The sequence below is a fragment of the Mauremys reevesii genome, linkage group 4 (genome assembly GCF_016161935.1).
Source record: "Mauremys reevesii isolate NIE-2019 linkage group 4, ASM1616193v1, whole genome shotgun sequence".
In the NCBI taxonomy this organism is placed as follows: Eukaryota; Metazoa; Chordata; order Testudines; family Geoemydidae; genus Mauremys; species Mauremys reevesii.
This window is the reverse complement of record NC_052626.1, coordinates 112,227,432-112,248,626: the sequence shown is the minus strand read 5'-3', so window position 1 is coordinate 112,248,626 and position 21,195 is coordinate 112,227,432. Positions and strand designations below refer to the sequence as shown.

At 45.9% G+C, this 21,195-nt stretch overlaps 1 protein-coding gene across 15 annotated transcripts in view; it reads left to right on the top strand.

Moving 5' to 3' along the window:
- RASSF7 (Ras association domain family member 7) overlaps positions 1 to 21,195 on the top strand; it is a 133,160-nt gene that overhangs the window by 41,876 nt on the left and 70,089 nt on the right. The window contains exon 1 of one of the 15 annotated variants that reach the window (XM_039535354.1): positions 13,369 to 13,748. The exons of the other annotated variants lie outside the window; for them this stretch is intronic. The gene's annotated coding sequence lies outside the window, so the exon portion shown is untranslated. Of the gene's footprint in view, positions 1 to 13,368; positions 13,749 to 21,195 lie in introns of those variants that run through there. 15 annotated transcript variants of the gene reach the window in all.

Sequence of the window (21,195 nt, the reverse complement as noted above, 5' to 3'; positions counted from 1 at the left end):
AGAGATCCAACCAGGACTCGGAATCAGGGAAGGATCAGTACAAACAGGGAAACATTTATTTTTAAGAAACAGGGATTTATATAAAAATAGAAATACTATATAAACATTTTTAAATATGAAACTAAACAAACAGCAGGTCTACACAAACAGCAATGGAGCAATAGTCCTCTGGGGATATTTCAAAAAGCTCTCAGAGAGCAGCTGGAAAAGCCTCAGCAAGAGGTTTCTTGGGAGAGGTGCTTTATTGGGTGCTCCGTTGAAGCACACTCTTCCGCGCCATGCCATCCTCAGGTAGAGGGGACCATCGCCTCACGAGCATGGCAGCGTAGGGTCCTGGTCTGTGCAGGGCTTCTATTAACATCCGCTCTCTCTGTGTGCGCCTGACACGCCTCAGGGTGATGTCGTTGTGGAAGTGCTGCATCTAATTAGTGGAATTAGTGTACTGTTACTATTGTGCATGGTAGACTTTTACTTTGCATAAGAATGACAACAGAGTTTTACTTTGCATAAGAATGACCAACAGAGTTTTACTTTGCATAAGAATGACAACAGCCACTTGTGGCAGGCCTCAGAGGAAAAGCATACAGGGTCTTTCCGTTCACTGGCGGGAGATGCATCTTTTCTGCTTTGCACATTGCCTCCAGCAGGAGAGCACAGCTAAGCACTAACTGATAAGCACTCTGTACTGTAAGGCTTACCAGGACTTTGTGCAAGAGGATGCAGCTGTCTCTCAGTGCAATGGCAAATCTCGGACTAGTTCTGAGATCTCCTGAGACTTAGTTCCCTCTTTGGTCTTGTTCACTGAAACTGACTAGACTGTGTTTACTGTTGGCAAACATGTATGTGTTCAAGGAAATCACCTACTTTTTCACATCACACAGCTTGGCTCCTTCCCGGACTGCCCGCCATCCAGAAAGAAAAAGACAAGGGACGACATGTTCCAGGAACTGATGGCCAGCTCCAGAGCGGAGGCGGCAGAGCAGAGACAGTCGAGGAGAGCCTGTGTCAGCAGCATCGCACACACCTGGAGCGGGAGGATAGGTGGCGGCAGGAAGACCAGCAGGCGACTCAAACGCTGCTTGGTCTAATGAGGAGCAAGCGGACACGCTCCGGCGCCTTGTAGATGTTCTGCAAGACCGCAGTCAGGAGGGAGAGCCCCCTGCAGTGCATCTGCAACGCCCTCCAACGCAAGAAGTCCTGTCCCCCTCACCCAAAGTGACAAGACGGAGGCGGTAGGGGCCGTGAGAACTGTCCCTGCACTTAGAGACAACTGTGTAAATTTGTACAAGCTCTTTCTTTACAGCATCAACCAGTCCCAACTCCAAGTTCAAACCCCCCACTGTGTATTACATTATTAAAAGCGGTTTGGTGTTACTGACTGTTTCCGTCACGTTTCTGGTGTCAGAAGACTTTCTGTTGTTCTGTGGGGTAATTGTAATGTCACTGCATAGCCCACAGTGCCATGCTACAGACTTGGCTGCAGGGTCAACTGCAGGGCACACACAGACTGCAGTCACTAGGCACCAGGGACAGTCTGTGTGGTGTATGCTGCCCGGGTCTTTCCTTGAGGTGTATGCTTGTGCAGGGTCCTGGTGCCTGACATCCCGAATGTAAAGGCAGGCTTCCCTTCACATGCATTTGGACCGTAGTCACGATCCTCCCCGGTGCCCCGAGCCCCAAAAATAGACCTCATCCAGGGGCAGATACTCACCCTTGCCCCCACCCTCCCTTCCAACGCCCAAACCCACAGCCGTCATGGTAACTTCCTGCAAACCCACCCATCAGTGCACACCTTAACCAGCACAGAATGCTTCCATGTTTCAACGAATAAACAGAAATGAAAAGTCAACGAAAGATTTATTATTAATTACTAAAACATGTCCTTAGTTTTAAAACGTCCTTGGGAAGTGGGGAAAACTTGGTTTATGATCAGGCTCTCTTAAAATCAAGTGGACAGTCACAGGTTACCCTGCCAAAGCCTCCCTGATGCATATCGCTTCCCGCTGGGATATTCTCTCAGCACGGGTGTCTGGCTGATCGTAAACAGCAGCCAGGCGATTTGCCTCAACCTCCTTGCTCTCACAGAGATTGTGGAGCACACAGCAAGCAGCAATAACTACGGGGATATTCTTTTCGCTGATGTCGGTCCGCCATCTCGCACACTCCACCACCATTCTGCACTTGCTCAGCCGGTAGTTGAAGAGTTCCTTTTCAGTGTCCAAGGCGCCTGTATAGGGCTTCATGAGCCAGGGCATTAGCGGGTGGGCGGGTCCCGAGGATCACTGTAGGCATCTGCACATCCCCAACCGTTATTTTGTGGTCCGGGAAGAAAGTGCCTGCCTGGAGGCGTCTAAACAGACCAGAGTTCCTGAACACACGCGTCATGAACCTTGCCCGCCCACCCGGCGTTGATGTTGGTAAACGTCCCCTATGGTCCACCACAGCTTGCAGCACCATTGAAAAGTAGCCCTTTCGGTTAATGTACTCGCTGGCCTGGTGGGCTGGTGCCAGGATAGGGATGTGAGTCCCATCTATAGCCCCACCGCAGTTTGGGAATCCGCCATCTATGATGGCCTGGACATTTCCGACAGTCACTACCTTTGAGAGCAGTTGCTCAACGATTGCGTGGGCTACTTGAATGACAGCAATCCCGCCAAAGTGGTTCGCTACTGACCGGTAGCTGTCTGGCGTGGCAAGTTTCCAGAGGGCTATGGCCACTCGCTTCTGCACAGTCAGGGCTGCTCGCATCCTTGTGTCCTGGCGCTTCAGGGCAGGGGACAGCAAGTCACACAGTTCAAGGAAAGTGTCCTTACGCATCCTGAAGTTTCGCAGCCACTCTGTGTCATCCCAGACCTGCAGCACTATGCGGTCCCACCAGTCTGTGCTTGTTTCGCGGGCCCAGAATCGCCGTTCCACACCATGAACTTGACCCATTGCCACCATGATCTCCACTGCCCGGCGTACCCTGCTTTGTGAGAGGTCTGCGCCACTCTCCTCACCGTGCTGCGGCCTCCTCGCCCGGTTTCTCAGCATCTGACTGTGGAAGAGGTGGACGATAACGTGCGAGGAGTTGACAACGGCCATAAGTGCAGCGATGATCGCAGCGGGCTCCATGCTCGCAGTGCTGTGGCGTCCGCGCTGTAACCGACCAGAGAAGGGCGCGAACAGATTTCAAGGAAGAGAGGGAGGCGGGATTGACGGTTCAATGACGACACATTTTCCCCCAGCATGCATTGGGGTGAAATCCCACAATTCCAATGGGCAGCGGGAGTGGGGAACTGTGGGATAGCTTCCCACAGTGCACGTGAATGTGGACTCAGAAGTTCGAATTTGTGTATTTAGTATGGATACACAAATGAATCCACAAATTCGACTTAAGTAGATTCGAAATAGTCCTGTAGTGTAGACAAGCCCTAAGAGCACTACTTATTAAACAAAAATGTGTTCATAGTGTTCCCTCTTCCCCAGTTCCCTTTACTCTGTTTCATTTATCTGCTGGGTCTTGACTGTGAGCTCTGTGTGTCAGGGACTGTTTGCAAAGCACTTGGTGCAATTGAGCCAATGATCCTTGGCTGGGGCCCCAGGTAGTGCTGTAATACAATAAATATTAACAATATGATAGTGGAGAGGGAAGACAGCTACAATGGCAGCTGTTGTTGTTAGTACTGATATAGCTCCATCAGTACAAGATGCTGTACAAACACATAAGAAGGTCAGGGTCTCAGTATCTGAGGCCCTTACACTGTAAAGATCTGATCCTGCAGGGCGCTGCTGAGCTCCCTCAGTTCACATTCAAGTCACATGAAATGCTCAGCAACTTTCAGGGACAGGCCGCCCTGAAGTACCACTGAGGGATGGGAGAACTCATACAGCTTTAGAATCTGGAAATTCTGTCCTTAGACAAGAACATGACCTGGTGGAGAAAGGCAGAACTAGAACCAAAGGCTGGGAGTTAAGGTCAGTTAAATTCAAGTTAGAAATAATGCCCAAGTTTTTAACAGGGAAGGTGATTAACCTTTGGAACAAATGACCTGGGGATGTGGTGAATTCTCCATCTCTTGAAGTCTTCATGTCAAGATTGGAAGATTTTCTGGAAGATGGTGTTTCTGCCAAACACAAGTTATTGGGTTCAATACAAGGGTCACAAGGTGAAATTCTTTGGCCTGTGTTGTTCAGGAGATCAGACTAGCTGATAATTCTGGTCCCTTCTGGCCTTAAAATCTTTTACTCTGAGACCTGACCTCTGTTTGGCTCTGACAAATTACAGCTTCCCAGCTGCTTTGATGTTGTATTACTTTTTATTTTTCATTCCTCTGGTTGTCCTGGAAACAGAGCAAGAAATACTTTTAAACAAGATCATTTACTTTCAAGGTGGCATCTTGCACAGCACACTTTGCTGCTTAGTTAAACAAAACATAATGGTTTTAAATTAAATTTCTCTTTGGGGAGGGGGAGAACAGTTTACATTTAGGGGGAGAGCTTGTTTTGAGAAACAAGAAAAATGTCACCAAACTTCAAACTTTCCAAAAGTTCTAATGATTCCATGAAACCTAAGTCCTCAATGAGTCCTCTCTACCCAATTATGGGGCAAGGTGAAGGAGGTGAGCATTGGAAGGCAGGTGAAACAAATTGGTTCAAAGGAGGAAAGGAAGCCAAATCCTTGTTCTGTTGAAGGTAATGGGAGTTTTGTTAATGACTTAGGAAGGATGACTGAGGAACTGAAGTGGTACTTGGGAGTTCAGGTTTAAGTTCCTGAGTCTGCTATAGCTTTCTTGTATAATCTTAAACGTGCCATTTAATCTCGCTGTATATCGTATGTAAAGTGGGGATGATAATACTTCTAATATCTGTCTAGTCTATTTAGGTTGTAAACTCTTTGGAGCAAGGACTGTCTTGCTTTATGACTGTATAGTATCTTGTACAATGAGGGCCTGATCTTAGCTGGAGCCTCTCTAGGTGATACTGCAATGCTAATAATAATGAAAATGACGTCAGTGGCACCAGGTTTTGTCTTGTGCAGAAATATGACTTTTTTTTGTGGTCACTGGATCCTCAGTTAAGTCAATCAAAATTACAAGACCTTTATTGCACATCTGTAGAGTACTTCACGAGTACTTAAGAGTACTTAAACTTCACGATTAACATCCTAACTGGTGTAGCTTCTCTGTGGAAATAACGTCATTCAGATCAATTTGGGGGAAATTATAGGAGAGCTGCACTTTACAGATGTGTAGGGCTTGTTTGATTAATGCACAGGTTTAAACAGAAAAGGCACTCTGTTTCTAACCTGGGCACTAGTTAGGATGACCAGATGTCCTGATTTTATAGGGACAGTCCCTATTTTGGGGTCTTTTTCTTATATAGGCTCCTATTACCCCACAACCCCGTCCCGATTTTTCACATTTGCTGTCTCATCACCCTAGCGCTAGTTGGGTGGTAGGTGAATCAGAATTTGGGCCATGTGGTCAATCCTTCATGCCATAGGCTGTGTGTGCTGTGGTGGCAGGATGCTCAGCCTACACTGGGAGCAGCAGGATGTGTCTGACACTGCTGACAAAGAACCCAGGGGTAGCAGGGTTGTGTTTCAGAAAAAGGCATATCCAGTTCTCCTCATATAGAAAGACGAGTCAGCTCTCTGCATGGCCTTTCAGTGTGGGGAATAATTGGGAAAAAATAAGAGCCCATCTTGTCCTAATGAAAAACAAAACAGCGTGTGTTATTCCTGCCACTTCTTGTCCAGTGATGCCAATCAAGGCCCTGATTGCCAGAAGTCAGCAGAACTGAAACTTTTAAACTGGGCAGAGCTTATGGTGAGACTGCAGTAGGTCAGGCGCCAAGTCCTCAGATACTGTGGTGCTCAAATGACTCAGAAAAGCCTATAAATAAAGACATTATCCATGGATTCACAGAATGCCCACAGTGAAACAAAACGGATCAGTCCTCAAGGGAACAGAGAAGCCACGTAACATTTTGGTTACCTGGGTTATACTTCCCAGATTGCACTTGTCTGCCTTTAAGGCAGCCTGTCACACAATTACATAGTATGATTTATTTATTACGAGACCCAAGGTTGCCCGTCCTCACTTCTGGTGTTGGGTTACAGCTCTTAGGTGGGCTTCTCTTCATGGAAAATTTTCACTCCAACATAGCAGATTACCTCTTAGGCTGAGAAAGTGACTGTTTTTGTCTGTTGATGCAAAAGCTTCTTTGGGAACACTTGGATTCTGGGATTTCCTATCTCTTCTAGTGAGGGAAAACCTCCTCTTGGGAACATGCCCTTTCATGTGCTGAGCCAGGCAGCCAGTGTGCTGTGTAATTTATCTGCAGTACATGAAATATAGCTACTGAGTCAGGAAAGAACTGTGACTCAGAAACTCCAGGAGCATCAGCAGGTCAAGAGGTATACTCCCAAGGTCAGGAAAAATCCTCTATAAGAGGGAAAAAAAGGAAAGTATTGTGCAGTGTGATTATATAGACAGGGCACCCCCCTCCCTAATCAGCTGAAATATAATCTCCAGCTCCTGCACCAGGCTGCACTGGTTGGTTGATCAAGAGGCAATAGACACAGAGCCTGATTCTTCAGAAGTACTGAGCATACACTGTGCCACTTGAGATCAGAGGGTGCTGAAGCTGCTTAGCACACCTGAAAATCAGACTCACAGTGCCTAATTGTAGAGTTGGTTGAGAAATGGGTTTTTTCCCCATGGAAAACTTCAATTTTGGCAGAAATTCAAATTCCAAAATATTTGCTTTGGAAATGCTGGTGCGGTGACTCATGGATATTGTAGTTTATATGTCTCCAGCGCTCATTCTCTTTGATAGACTAAGCTCCCTTGTTGGACTACATCTCCCATGATGCACTGTGGTCTCCCCAGTTGGAGAAAGGGAACCAGTGCATCATGGGAGTCCCTAGCCATGGTCCATTATGGGAGCTACAGTTTGGTCAGGTCTACAGACCTCTATTGGTATAACTACCTTGCTCAGAGGTGTGAAAGAGTCACATCCCTGAGCGATGTAGTTATGCCAACCTAGTCCCCCCGGGTAGACAGCGCTATGTCAAGGGGAGAGTTTCACCAGTTGCACCAGTGCAGCTGCACCAATGTAGCACTGTACATGAAGACAAGCCCTGAGTACGTTTCCCAGACCTGTGGAAGAGCTCTGTGTATCTCAAAAGCTTGTCTCACCAACAGAAGTTGGTCCAATGAAAGATATGACATCATCCACCTTGTCTTTCCAAAATAGTTGTTGAACATAAAGACAGAGGTAAATACAGTTAACATTTTAAACCCATCTCAGTGGATAGTCTCAATAACACATCAGCTTCCAAGTTCAGTGGAATCGCTCATATGTGTAGAGGTACTCATGTGCATAAATGTTTGTAGGATTGGGGGCGAAGGGACCATTTTCACCCTGAAAATGATATGTTTTTACTTTATTGATCGTAAGGTATCACACTGACTTCCTTTAGATTTTAAATCTCTTTTGATTCTTGTTAAAAAAAAAATCAAAGACGTCTACCATACCTAGTGATGACTGTGAACCTCAGACCATTTAGTTTGGTTCTGATCAAAATCTTCAAAGTGAGTCCAAACAAAAACCAAGATAGAAACCTTATCAGAATAGTCTTTTTTTGTGTGCGGGGAGAAGAGCGAGGGGAAGGGGTGGATACACTTCTGTTTCTTCTAGATTGTAAACTCTCCAGGGCAGGGGACTGTCTTATACTATGACAGATGCATTATCTGCTCTTAACAAATGATTAATAATAATAAACAGTAATCCAAAACAACAAAAAAATTAATTAAAAAATCAATTAAAGCTGCTGGGTGACAGCAACATACTAATCTATTGCATCACTTACAAACCCCACGGGACACTAAGTCTGACACAGCTCACCCAACAGGATACTAAGTAGTCTAGCCAAGTATCAATTAATGCATATGTAAGTATAATAATGTAATGCAGCCCAACAGTCCTGTAACCCACTGCAGAACAAATGTCACAATAACTGGGATCCAACGTGAATACTATCCTTTTGCCAGTAATCTCAAAATAGAAACGCACCACAAAACCTTTCAGGGAATAGAAAACCACATAGAAAGTGTACATGTTCCAGTTAATGACACATGGCCCCAGATTCTCTGTTGAACTCCACGCCCTCTGCACTTCTCAGGTGGCACAGATGGAGCCCCTGTCAATTGTAAATAGTCAGTGGAGAATTCCGCTCCTGGAATTCCCGCTGCTGCTGTAAAGCTCCTGAGGTAGCTGCCCCCACTGTCCAGCAAGGGGTGGGGAAGGAAAAAGATGTGTCAGAGATGCTTCATAATGCTGTGCTGGTCCTCCGCTGGCTGCTCTAACAGATGCTGGCACTGGTGGCATAGACTCAGAGCACCGACGCTTCCCCAGCAGCAAATTGTTGGCCCACAATCGAGAATCCAGCCCATGCTGTTTAATAACAAAGGGCCTGGTCCACCCCTGCATTTCTCTAATGTCATACTGGTATTATTCCATTTCAGTTGCACCAAAATAAACTGGAGTAATTTAGTGGCGAATCAAATGCAAAGTATCTTGTTTTGTGGGGGGAGTTTGGGATTATTTTTTGTAATCTATTGTTTTCTAAAATCAGACAATGAATTTGGCACTGTACCTTTACTGGAGAGTTAACAATCTTGGATCCCAAACCTGCAATGACTTACTCATGCTTCATGTTAAACATGTGACAGTAATCTCATCAAAACCACTGACTTTGATGAGACGACTCGTATGCTTAATATTAAGCGTGGGCACGTAAGCCTTGTCAGGATCAGGGCCAGGGCTGGCTCTAGGTTTTTTGCCGCCCCAAGCAAAAAAACAAAAACAAAAACAAAATAATAATAATAATAATAATAAAAGAAAACCCTGCAAGAGTGCAACTGCCGAGCGAAAAAAAAAACAAAAAAAACCAAACCTCCCAGAATGCCGCCCCTGGAATTGTGCCGCCCCAAGCACATGCTTTGTTTGCTGGTGCCTAGAGCCGGTCCTGATCAGGGCCTAACAGTCACATAGAGGATCAGATTCCAATGTACTGCTCAATGGGTGCAAGTGTCTTACTCTGCAAGTAGTTCTGTTGATTTGTGGAATCAGGTATTAATCCCCAGGAGTAAGGTTCAGAATCTGGCCCACAGAGAAGATATTGAGATTATAGGTAGATATTATATGTAGATACTGATATTTATGTTGTGGGCCTCATGGAAGAAATGGGTCTTCTCAGTGAGAAAATGGTGAGGAGAAATATAACATCCACAGCACCAGTGACCTTCTAAACATTACAATAGCCCTTCACCATGCTGGGAGGCACCTGTATGTTCCCAAACCTGCTCAGCTTGTCTCCTTTCCTCCTTGCATCATGTTTCTTAAGTTTGTAGTGTGTAGACTGCAAAATACCTGAAATGAAGGGCCTGCCCCAAAGTCCTTTAGTCAGGTCTCAGATCTTTTAAAGCTCTAATCCTTAAAGGCTTTGGCAGATGATTGGAGTTTAGAAAACATCAAGTAGGCACATTTCATTCCAGGCAGTTCCTCTCTAAACAGAAATTATTTTCTCAAACCCCAGGTAGATCTCTGCCAAGAAAGGCGACAGTTTTATGGCACAGCCCTATCGTTGGAAAAACACAGGCTTTTAATTATTTTTATGAAGCAGGTTTATCTTGCTGTGCTTGACAGTAACTCCCTGTTGGCTTTTTTACTCAGTAATAATCCAAATCAACATGCTGTAGGGATTTCCCTTAAAATTCACAGACTAAAGCCTGTAATTAAGGAATCTGGAATCTTATAAGCCTCTGTGATATGATCAGACTGACGTTTTGTAACCCTGGTTTGAGGAACATTTCAGCTGCTTCCCTGAAAAATGCTGATAGAAAACTTTCCCATATACCTACAGGAGCCATATGGAGTCTGAACATTCTAAAACTAGCTCACTCTCACATTGAGATCATTCTCAGCTGATCAGGGGCCCAGTCCTGCGATCTTTGAGTACAAACTGCTTTGATACAGAGAGGGGAGGATGAAGGAAGAAGTTGAATAAAAATATAGGGCTTGGTTCTGCACCACTGAAGTCAATGCAATTTTAAAATCGACAAGGAAATTCTTTGTCCATGCAACTAGCCTGTGGAACAAATTGTCACAAGATCTCATTGCTCCCAAGAGTGTAGCAGGATTCCAAAAAACCCAGGATATTTTTATGGATAAACAGAACATCCAGAGTTGGAGTAGCAAGGCTGGAAAAGAGAGTTTGGGAGGGATATAAATCAGTCAGTCAGTTTATGGGCACAAGCCAACCCCTCAGTTATGGAGTTTAGGAGAAAACTTTGTCTGAAGACAGATTATGCCATAACCATCTACTGGAAGGTTTCTTACACTTTCCTCTGAAGCAGCTGGTACAAGCCACTGGCAGAGACAGAATACTTGTCTAGATAGAGTCACTCAGATCCTGTACCGCAATTCCTATGCTCATATTGGAAGCCTTCCAACTGACTTAAATGTAAGCAGCACTGGACCCATAAGGACTCCAGGTGCACTTGGTGAAAGCACCAGCTGATTAGCTGGCAGCAGCTCAAATGGCGTAACAGGTTGTTTTCTTACAGGTGCAGCTTGGATTACAGCAGAGCACTCCCCGCTTGTGTGGTCATATCAGCTCCAATTACTATGTCACCTGGTTGCCAATGAGGCCCTGAGCTTGAGTTCTCTGTGTGTGTATTATCTCTGCCATTGTCCTAGAGCTGCTTTGCTTAAAGAACCATTAACCATTTATGGCCCTGAAGGATCTGAACCCTGGGATTTCTTTAGGCTTTTAAAAAGTTACTATTATTAGCCAATGAAAGTGGATGGCCAGCAATACTGTGACATAGAAAGCAGAGGAAGATTCACCAGAAGTAAAACATCAGAGAATATTTCTTGACTTTGAAATGCTATCCAAATAGATTTATAGTTACACTGCAGGATTGGGCCCTTGATACTAACACTGCATAGATTTAGCATCAGAGGAGAAGAGGGTGGCCTCATAATTGATTTCTGTACTCAACTATAATGCTTAGCTGCAAGTGGGTGCTGGGTTTTAGTTCCAAAACAACTGGTCTATAAAACTAATTTTGAAGAGTGAAATAAATCTTCAGCACCTTCTAATGAACAACAGCAGTGTATTCACGTTGCTCTTTGTGTATTGTTTTAACCGAGGACCTGGTGTGCTAGTTAACTTCTACTAGAAGGGGATTTGTTTTTTAAACTGAAATGTGGTGTGCTCAAAAAAGGCGCTAGCTTTACAGCCCTGGAAACCGAGGAAGTTTTAAGCGGTGTGGTTATAGCTGTGTCAGTCCCAGAATATTAGAGATACAAGCCGGGTGAGGTAATATCTTTTATTGGACCAACTCCTGCTGGTGAGAGAGACACGCTTTTCAGCTTACACAGAGTTCTTCTTAAGCCTTCATGATGCAGTTGGTAGTGCAACAGCAAACGGCTTTGTCTGCGACAGGAAACTGGAATGGTCAGTTTGTACTTGGAAACCATAAAGTGGCCCAAGTTTGCTGTGGTTCACAAACATAGTCTGAATTTCCAGTTTTGGAGTGAAACCCAGAAGTAGGGGAATGTGGGCTGGTTTGGGATTTCTTTATGGTTCCACATAGATCTTCTCAGCCCTCCCCCCGATCCGCTGGGGTGGGAGATGAGGTGGAACAAAGGCCCTACAATGAACAAATAACAACAGGAGGTAATTTAAGATACCTAGGATAAATAACATTTTCCATGCCAGGTGAGCATTTTTTCTATTAACTTTTTATTAAACTTTAAAATACACAGAAAAACAAACATAATAAATGGTATATAAATGCCTCATAATATATATCCATGTGCTATCTAATCTTAGCTATACATTAAACATTTCAGTACATATATAATATGAATGGTTAAAATCATAGAAGTGTAGGACTGGAAGAGACCTCGAGAGGTCTAGACCAGTCCCCTGCACTCATGGCAGGGCTAAGGATTATCTAGACCATCCTTGACAGGTGTTTGTCTAGCCTGCTCTTAAAAATCTCCAATGATGGACATTCCACAACCTCCCTAAATTTATTCCAGGACAGGAAGTTTTTCCTAATGTCCAACCTAGACAGCCCATTGCTTCTTGTCCTATCCTCAGAGGTTAAGGAGAACAATTTTTCTCCATCCTCCATATAACATGTTATGTACTTGAAAACTTTTATGATGTCCCCTCTCAGTCTTCTCTTCTCCACATTAAACAAACCAAATTTTTTCAATCTTCCCTCATGTTTTCTAGACCTTTAATCATTTTTGTTGCTCTCCTCTGGACTTTCTCCAATTTGCCCACATCTTTCCGGAAATGTGTCGCCCAGAACTGGACACACTACTCCAGCTGAGGCCTAATCTGGGACAACCAGAACTGCATTCAGTATTCAATATGTGGCTGTCCCATGGATTATTATAGTGGCATCATGATACACTGTCTTATTATATATCCCTTTTCTAATGATCCCTAACATTGTTAGGTTTTTGATTGCCACTGCACATATAGCAGAACTATCCACAGTGCCTTCAAGATCTTTTTCTTGAGTGGTAACAGTTGATTTAGATCCCCATGATTTTGTATGTATAGTTAGGGTTATGTTTTCCAATGTGCATTTATCAGTATTGAATTTCATCTGCCATTTTGTTGTTCAGCTACCCAGTTTTGTGAGACCCCTTTGTATCTCTTTGCAGTTTGCTTTGGACTTGACTATCTTGAGTAATTTTGCTTCATCTGAAAATTTTGCCACCTCAAGTAATTTTGTATCATCTGCAAATTTTACCATGGATGACAATGATAATGGTAGGAAAGAGATTTTTTCAATGGAAAGCCACACGTTGACTTCAGTGGAATTCAGACCAGACCCCCAAATCTGAGTGTAGAAAAGTAAGACGTTTGAAAAGTGCAGGAGGGGGACCTTAAAATCCCACGTGCCTCCATAGAGGCCTTCTTGAATGAAGAGATTAGGGAGTGTCTGCACTAGAGATGGGACCAAGCCACAGAATAAGGAATAGGATCTGGATTTTAAACACCCCAGAGTTTGGATCTGTGGCTTTTTTGGGGGGAGGGGGAAAAGGGGCTTTTAAAGATGGGGCATCTGGCCAAATTGGATTGGGATGTGGGGTGGGAATTTGCCACCCCCGGCCCAAAGGGGGGGTGTGTGCTCAGCTGTGGGGCTGGCTGAGGAGCCTGTGCCAGCAGCATAAGCCTCTTGCCTTACGCGGATCTCGCAGCGTAGCTCTGCCCACACCTGCGAGCCCTGGCATGGGCGTGGGCGGGGCCGGGAAGGGGGCGGAGCCGGAGCCGGGCGCCGCGGACCGGGCCGCGCTGTGCAGAGACGGGCTGCAGGTTGCTGAGAGCTTCGCAGCGAGGAGTTGCTGCTGCTGCTGCTGCCTGAGCTCCGGCGATCGCCGCTGAGCGGGGCTGACGCGCGTCCCAGTGCGGCGGGAGAGGGACGGGCCGCTGCCCCCCCTCCGCCTCGGGGGCTTGGAGTCGCCTACAGAGGATCGGGCCCGAACTCCCCCCAACAAGTTGGCAAAGTGGAGCGGAGCCCCGGTGACCTTGCGCGGAGAGCAGCGCCAGCCTGAGCTGCGTGCGCGCGGGGAGGAGGCGCTGCCCCTGCGAGCTGGGTGAGGTGCTCTGCACAGAGGATTTGCTTTGCTGCTTCTGTCCCGGCTTATGGGAGACGAAATTCAGCCAGGTACGTGCAGTTGCTGCTCGGCGGTCGGTCATCCCGCTCGCCTCCCTTGCCCCTGGGCTCCCTGTTTTCTTGTACTGTCTCCCCCAGGGCGCAGCCCACACCCAGCATCCCTCCTTTGCCCCCGGCCTCTTAGTGCAATGACCGCCCCTCTGCTTTCTCCTGTGGCCCCCTGGCAACCTGCTCCATTATTTTCTCCTCCCCGGAGGAAACATCCTTTAGCTCTTTCTTTAAAATGCTTGTGTATTTAAAAAAAAAAAATCCTTTGTGGGCTTTTAACCTGGCCTGCCTTCTTGTGTGTGGCTCGTTCAGCTCCCCACATGCTACTGTTTGAGGTCTAAGTCCCCTTTCATCTCCTGGGCATTGACGGGCTGTTTTTAGATGGAAGTGCAGCCTGCTGTGAAATCAGATTATCTGGAGTTTCTGGTTTATTCTTCTTAAGGCAGGGGAGAGAGGGACACGGCTTGGGGCTGGGGTGGTGGAGGAGGGTGGTAACACTTACTCTTCTATAAAGGACTAAAAAGTTCTCAGCCCAGCCTAGGAAGAGCTTTAAATACAACCAGTGTTGAAATTAAAGCCCAGGGTGGGAATTAAGACATCAACCACCACCACCCACCCACGTTTAATGCAGTGGATTGTCTATCTGAAGCAATTTGCATGTGGCATAATCAGCTGCAGCTCAGAGACCTGCATGCTACACCTTGTGTTTGGCTGACATGTATTTAACCTTTTACTTGCTGTGTAGCTAGCAGTGTGCCTCTCCCTCCCCCGCTGGAGTCACTCAGGGTTGATGCGTGAATAGAAGATTGTATGTTGGCAGACCTAACAAGTGAATAATTCTATTGTATGTGCCTGCTCTGTGCCCCAAGACAGCCCCCAATCTGTGAAATTGTCACTATCTCTGACATTTAGGAGATTTAGTGCCTCCCTGGAATGGGTACAGGTGGCACTGGTTGCTGCAGGTTTAGCACTTGTTGCACAGGTAATTGTATTTACCCTCCGTTGGGCAACAGGATTTTCAGTTGTCTCACAGCTAGCTGTTAAGTTAAAACCAATACCATTTTATGACATAACTTCTTCAAGCACTTCTTCTGTGCCTTAACTGGACCTGTTGTGGTTTATGCTGCACAACGGATCTCTGATCTCTTTTCTTTCCACTGCTATTTCACTCCAATGCCAGACAGAGCAGTAATAGCAGAAATATTGGGGAGAAGGTGAGACCAGTGCAGCCTGACTAATACAGGTACTGCAAAATCTGCAGTGAGAGGTGAAACGGCCCCCTGAAGCTGTATCCATTTACCTTCTTTATTACTCTTTCCATTAAGCCACACTACAGCATACCATTGTACCTGTTCTACAAGTCTGTCTTCCTTGTTGCTGCTGTGGGGCTTGTCCTGATTCCCTTCTATCCGACTCCTTATTGTCCCAGGCAGTCCTCTGGGTTCTATTCCCAGTTCTGACACTGACTCGCTCTATGACCATGGGCAAATTCTTTGACATACGTTGACAAATATAAAGTAAAACACATTGGAAGGACTAATCTGAATTACTTCTGCACCTTGTATTCCAACTTAATTGTAACCTCTCAGGAAAAGAACCAGGGTGGCATTATGGACAGCTCAGTGAAAACCTCAGTTTAGTGTGCAGTTGCAGTTAACAAAAAAAAAAAAAAAAAAAGAAAGAAAGGGGGCGGGGAAAGAACAATGTTAAACTGCATAAGGAATGGGATAGAAAATAAAATTGCAAATCTCTCTGATGACAAGAGCTTTGACTTTTAAGTCACTTATATGAACATATATGAATGAGAACTTCCACAGTCCTACTTTCTTTGCCTCAGTCTTTCAGTCTGTCAAATGGGCATACTACTGAGCTATTTCCCAGGGTGCTAGTTAGGGTCTAATTAACATTTGTAAAGTGCTCTTGAGTTACCCAGATGAAAGGTGCTATAGAAATGTAAAAGCTTTCTTCATCATCCATCTGACTATGGGCTCTCCCCTATCTGCACCCATGATCACACTGCCTGTCTTAGCCTGAACAATATCATGAGTTTCCGTAGCTCTGTCCCTGTTTTGGAAAAGTTCATTTTTTGGTGTGGTTTATGATATAACTGAGGGTGTTTTTTAAAGCCTTTCCATTGCCAATTTAATGGGTATAACTTTATGCTTAAGATGAAGACCTGACATGTTAGGGGTCCAAAAGTGAGTATTAAAATGGTTGGTCTGCTAGGCGCTTATAAAAGCTGTTGGGGAGGAAGAATAGCCTTGTGGTTATAGCCCTAGATTGGCACTCAGCAGATCTGGGTTTATTTCTGGCTCTGCCACAGATGCCCTGTGTGACATTGAGCAAGACGCTTGATCTCTCTGTGCCTCAGATCCACCGTATGTAAAATCAGAATAATAATGCTGCTTTTCTCCATTCTTTTTGTCTGGATGATCTATTTAGATTGTAAGTTCTCTGGGGCAGGGATGACCTTTTACTATGTGTTTGTACAGCAGGTAGAAAACTGGGGTTGATTTTTATTCAAACACAAAAACCCTAATCGTGGAAACAGTTAAGTCTGTGTTTAACTCTACTACCTTGAATAGTTCTGTAAAGCTAAGCACTTGCGTGTTTGCAGGGTCCTAATAATAATCACCAATGTGGGTGGGTCCTAATAGAAATACTTTTGCTTTATGAAATTAATATCTTTATATGTTTCCTTCAGTCTTTCATCTTAAATGAATAAACTAAAACTGATCATAAATCTTTACTGGTAGAGAAGCAGGTGCAATATTCTGTGGTAGTGCACGGCAGCAACAATGCGGATGCACTAGGTGCTGTACAAACATTCAGGAAAACACTGTCCTCTCCAAAAAGCTTGTGTTGTAATTTAATTTAGGAATGTGAAGTAGGTGAGTTAGTTTCTGTGTCCCTGCTGCATTGCACTTCTCTGAAAATAAGAAATAGGTGGCACCTGCTGGGATTAGCCTTGGGCATTTAAGAAATAAATTGGGAGCAGTCAGTCCCTCCAGAGAAATGGTCGGTATTCATTTTATTTGAAAATTCAAGTGGGCAGATTATAAATGCGCCAATGCCATTATTTTCTTCCTTTGCAGTGAAATAACCTCTTAGCGAGGCCAGCTTAATTGGTGTAAAAAAGAAAAGGGGGGAAAAAAACAAACGCTCCAAACCCTGAGAGCTCATGATTTGTTGGTCAGCTTCAGGCACAGTAATGCAGCTCCCATAAAAATTGAAATCTTTTAATGACAGCTCAGGATAAAACAACTTGGCGAGCTGTGCAAACTGTCCTAGCCATGACCCTCCTGGCATCGGCAAGATTCTAAGCCCATTTACCATCTGCACAGCAGTGGCAAAAGCTACTCTGTGCTTGTCCTTGTGCTGTTTAATGTTATGAGCCAGCTTAGGCTCCCCTCTCCTCTCTGCCCCCTCTGGTGCAGCTGGACCTGAATTGGAGCAGCGAAAGGCATGTGGGATGAATGAAAAATCATTTTAGGTTTGTCTGCGTCATCTTGAGTGATGATATTCTATTATAAATGATAAATCCCTTAAACACCGCACATGAGTTCAAGCGAAAACACTGTATTTTTGTCTGTCTTGGAGGCTTTTGCTGGAGCACCAGAGCAGAGTCAGTTGTGATGTAGGAGGGTTCCAGCTGGGTGCTGGAATGAGATCTGTACAGCATCTCCATCTCTAAGGGCACACGCTTTGCAGCGCTGTGCAGCAGCACAGCACAGTGTCCTCTGCAGCCCTGCCTTGGCCGCACGCGCGCCGCAAAAAGCGCCAATCCCCCAGGCGCCCCAGCGGCGCCGCCAGCGCCGCTGCCTTATTCCCAGGGAGGGAGGAGGAGGCGGACAGGGTTTTCTCCCAGCCCAGCCAGCGCTGGCGCTCTGACTACGCCAGCGCGCTGCGCGCGTAGCTGCGCTGCGCGGCGCTTGAGTTTAAGTGTAGCCATAGCCTTAGGTAACAGAGATTAAAAATTCCCTGTTTGAACTGGATGCCAGGCTGGGCTGTTGTGGGAGCCACCCTGAGTTCAGCAGAGGGTGGGCTTGCTGGCTGGTGGAAGGCATGTTTGGCGGGGCAGGTGGATGGACTGAAGCTGGCATGGCCGGAGTAGCACTAGAAAAAGGCTGGTGTTTTCTATATGATCCTTTTCCTGTTACTGCCTGTTCAAGGAAAGGTGTAAGCATTGAGGTTTCTCCAAATCTCTCAAGTACACGTTGTCTAGGAGGAGCTCTTGGGATCAGAGAGAGACTTGAGTGGGGGCGAAGTTTCATAGAAATTGGCCATTATCCATGTTTGCATCATTACGATTCTTCTCTTCTGCAAAGTATGTTTACACTCATCATGTTTTTTCATCCTTAGTCCATAATGTGATGCAGTAGGAATAAACTTGCCTTTTAATTTCCATTGCCTTGTGACTATTGCTTATAGTTACCAAAAAAATGTGGTAGTTTTGTGAGGGAGGGAGCTGCCCTTTGATATGATACTGTTATAGGGACATAGAGGAGGCCACTTTAGCCTTGAGCACTTCATTGGAACATAGTAAGTGTGTTTGGCAGCATAAACAAACTCAGTTATCGCCTGCTAGAAGTAACCACCAGTTTCCTTGCTCTGGTCAGTTTGGGGAGCAGGCAGAGCTGGTTTTAACTCTGGTTTGTTGTCTGTGCAGTAGTGTTAGAGACAGGGCAGTTCTACACTACAGAATTAAATCAGTATAACTACATCGCTTGGGGGGTGAAAGATCCACACCCCAGAGTGACGAAGTTATACTGAACTAAGCGCTGGTATAGACAGCACTCTGTTGCCAGGAGAGCTGCTCCCGCCGACAGATTTACCACCTCTCGCAGAGGTGGATTAACTATACTGATGGGAGAGCTCTCTCCTGTTGGCATACAGCAGGGGTCTCAAACTCAAATGACCCCGAGGGCCGCATGAGGACTAGTGCATTGGCCCGCCGGCATCATCACACACCCCCCTTGCTGTACTGCCCCCCCCCCCAATCCACCCCTTCCTGGCATAGAGCATCTTCATTAAAGCACCATACTGGTGCAGCTGTCAGGAGCGGCTCTCGGAATTGCGCCGCCCCAAGCAGGGCGGCACTCCGTAGGGGGCGCTCTGGCGGTCGCCGGTCCCGCGGCTCCGGTGGACCTTCTGCAGACGTGCTTGCGGAGGGTCCGCTGGTCCCGAGGCTCCGGTGGACCTCCCGCAGGCACGCCTGCGGATGCTCCACCGGAGCCGCGGGACTAGCGGACCCTCCGCAGGCATGGCTGCGGGAGGTGCACCGGAGCCGCGGGACTAGCAGACCCTCCGCAGGCATGGCTGCGGGAGGTGCACTGGAGCCGCCTGCCGCCCTCCCGCGGCATGCCGCCCCAAGCACGCGCTTGGCGCTCTGGGGTCTGGAGCCGGCCCTGGCAGCTGTGCAGATGAAATGTAGACCTACCTAGAGCATCTGATCCTCAAAGGCACTGAGAACTCAGTTTCCTTTAACTGCCATTTGAATTTTGGGTGCTGGCGCTTCTGAGAATCAAGCTTATAGTGTGGTATTTGGGCGGGAGGTGATTGATAGTATGTCCCGAAAGGGTGGGAAGGACTTCTCATAAATGAGTTTGCATGGATACAGTTGGTGAGGGAGAAGGACATACTGAATGTTTTTGATGGGTTCATGGAAATGATCCAAAGAGGCATCTCTGACAACATGTAACTTTCACCACTCCCTCTGATAACACAGCAGACTCCTAGCACAAATGCTACAGGATTCTGTGATGCCAGTAAGCTCTGGATAAGAGAACTTTGGTGGTCCTAGTGTGGCCACCTCTGAAGAAACTTGTTTGGCAGGTACTGTGCAGTCATAACTTGCAGTGGCTTGACAACTTTAGCTGTCAGCAGGGGAATACTGTGTTGTGCACACTTCCATTAATGTTTCTTCCTTGTTCCAGGAAAGTTCAAGTCCCTGTACTTAAAATCCTCAGTGGGGTACTAGGGATGTCTCCAAAGAAGGTTACACACAGTCACTTGTACAAGGAAAATGGGGGCTGGATGGATATTGTGTGTGCACGTGTGTTGAAAGCTTTATTGGAAGGGTATGGAGGGTAGAAGGTTCTCTGTTAAACCCACTTGCCCTGGTTATGTAGCAGTATGTCTCATCTCATTAATGAAAAGGCATGACTCCCCAGAGGGCAGGGTTGTGCAGGGCAATTTTGTAAGACAGGGTGGGAGGCCTCAGATTTTGCTTATTTGAAGACCTTGTGCCTGCTGGAATTCCAGGAATCCTTCACTGTGCTTTGCTGTGCTGCTCTCTCTGTCACAGATATCATGGGCTCCTCTGGGATGTCTTTAAAATAACCCCTATCTTATCTCGGAGCATGATATCTTGTTGACCTTTCAGCTGCCCTTTTTTTTTTTTTTAAAGTGTAGGTTTTACTAAAATCCTTTTTCCTCCCTTATTAACAAATTTATGTGAAACTAGCCCTACTGGCTAATTGGATACCCTGAGCCCATGCTTAATGTGGCCAAGAGAATTCAGGCTTCCTTGCCAACTGTAAATACACTTCATTTCTGCCCTGTGCCTCCCTTGTAGGCCTCTGTGCGTTAACTAGTCTTGGGCTGCACTCTGTGGTCCGGGGTTTCTTGAACAGAGCATCATTGGCAGTCTGAACTGTAATGTGTCTTGTGCATGGGGAAGAGGAGTGAGTGGTTGTTCAGAACGGACACACAGTGTTCATGTATGTGCCGACTGAAGATTTTAATCCAGATCTCCAGGCAAATAGCAACCCACAGCTCCTCCTGACTCCTAAGAAATGTATCTGTTCCTAAATACCTGCAGATGGCTTGGGTAAACAACTTACAATATGAAAAATCGCCTGCAGGACTTGTCCATTGTGTCCAAATCTTCTGGCAATTGGCTCTGGCTACCTGGCACAATGGATCCAGTACAGTATTTGAGTGAATGATCTGAGGATGCAGTGTCTAGTGCTCTTTCGGTGGTTATGCTGTTCTGCCTCCTTTTGGTTTAGCACAATGAATTTCAGAGTCTCTGATGTGACGTGCAAAGGCGTTAGATAAGTTCCATTTGTCTGCTGTTCTTGGTATTTTTATTCTGCAATGTTTTTCTGATTTTTCCCCGTTGCCTCTGGGCTTGTCTACACTAGGAAGTTTTGCAACCTTAACTTATACCAGCATAGTTAGTGCAAATCCTTCCCTAGTATAGATGCAGTTCTACCGGTATAAAAGTATTTATACAAAGATATCTTATACTGGTTCAGGAAGCAAAATAGGCTTTAATGATGTAAAACATCTCTTATGTACTGGTAGAACTGCAGGCACACTAGGGACTGTACCTGTATAATTATCTTTTGGGTACTTTTTTTTTCTCCAAGCATGCAACTTTGTGAACCCTCCTATATCTGTTTAAACGTGGCTTATATTGCTTGAACTTGCTTCTATAAATCAC